Here is a 1349-nt window from a genome sequence, read left to right as displayed (position 1 = left end):
ATCTTATTTTGATCAGAAGTTTCCTATTTGCTATGTATTTTTTTCAGATCCTTGAGACTTTAGAGCTGTTTTTGAAGACAGCTGCCAGCCTTAGAGGCATGTGGAAGCACCACCAAACCCATGGTAGCTGGATTTTTGGTACAAAACAGAGACAGGGATTCCCTGGAGCTTTGCAGTTCAGTCCCTGGATGTGGTGTGGGACAAACCCAGCCAGCCGTGCTGCTCCAGCCCTGCAGAGTGAGCAGGTTTGGGGTGACACCAGGCAGGTGACACTGCCTCAGTGGCATCTCTGAGCTCCTGAGATGCTGGTGGCAAACAGCTTTTCTTTGAAAACCTTTTCAGCTCTAATGCAGGGAAGGGAAGTTTGTCTCAAACCCACTCATCAGTTGATGATGTCCTTGAGGAGAAACTCCCCGTTTGCAGCAGGGTGAGCTGAGCCACCACCGTGTCCAGCAGTGCCCTGGGTGTGCAGCTGGGTGAGGCTCCCACAGCTGCCTCTGCCTCCCTTCCCAAGCAGTTCAAAGGGAGGAAACACAGGAGTGGAACACAAACGAGCTCTGCTGCAGCTCCTGCTCCGACCAGACCGACCGACCCGAGGGTGAGCTCCACTCTCACCATGGCCTCTCCTTAATCCAGGCTGGCTGCTCCCCAGAGATCACAGCACAGGAGGCACACAGGTGGCAGGCAGAAGGGTTTGAGGGCTGACTCTTCATTCTCCTGGGTTTCCATGTGCTCCTTCACAGCACAGGGACTCTCTCCTCATCCCTCATCGCTTCTACAGCGATGCAAGGTGAAAAAACAATCAGAGCCAGGATGGCAAATCCCAGCTCATGGCTGAAGAGATGTCAGTGGAGAGATGAAGAGGCAGGTGAAGGGATGGAGAGGCAGAAGAAGAAGAAGAAGAAGAAGAAGAGAAAGAAGAGGAAGAAGACAAAGAAGAAGAAGAAGAAGAAGAAGAAGAAGAACAAGAAGAAGAAGAACAAGAAGAACAAGAAGAAGAACAAGAACAGAACAAGAAGAACAAGAACAAGAACAAGAACAAGAACAAGAACAAGAACAAGAACAAGAACAAGAACAAGAACAAGAACAAGAACAAGGACAAGAACAAGAAGCAGAAAAATGGAAGCACTGATGGAGTGCCCAGCACTGGCTGCTGGTGTCTCCTCCCAGCCTGGCTTACCTGTGATCCCTGGATGGACCAGCACTGCTTCCACACTCTCTGGGAGCTCCAAGGTTTCCAGCAAAGCTGGAGCAGCAACCTGCCCTGCCTCTCTAGCTCCGGAGGAATGCCCACAGCGTGAGCTCACTGCCAGCAGCCGCCAGAAAATCCCCTGTCTCCGTCCCTAGGG

This window comes from Geospiza fortis, unplaced genomic scaffold (assembly GCF_000277835.1).
Source record: "Geospiza fortis unplaced genomic scaffold, GeoFor_1.0 scaffold80, whole genome shotgun sequence".
NCBI lineage: Eukaryota > Metazoa > Chordata > Aves > Passeriformes > Thraupidae > Geospiza > Geospiza fortis.
The sequence above is the reverse complement of the archived record's forward strand: the minus strand, read 5'-3'. Positions refer to the sequence as shown.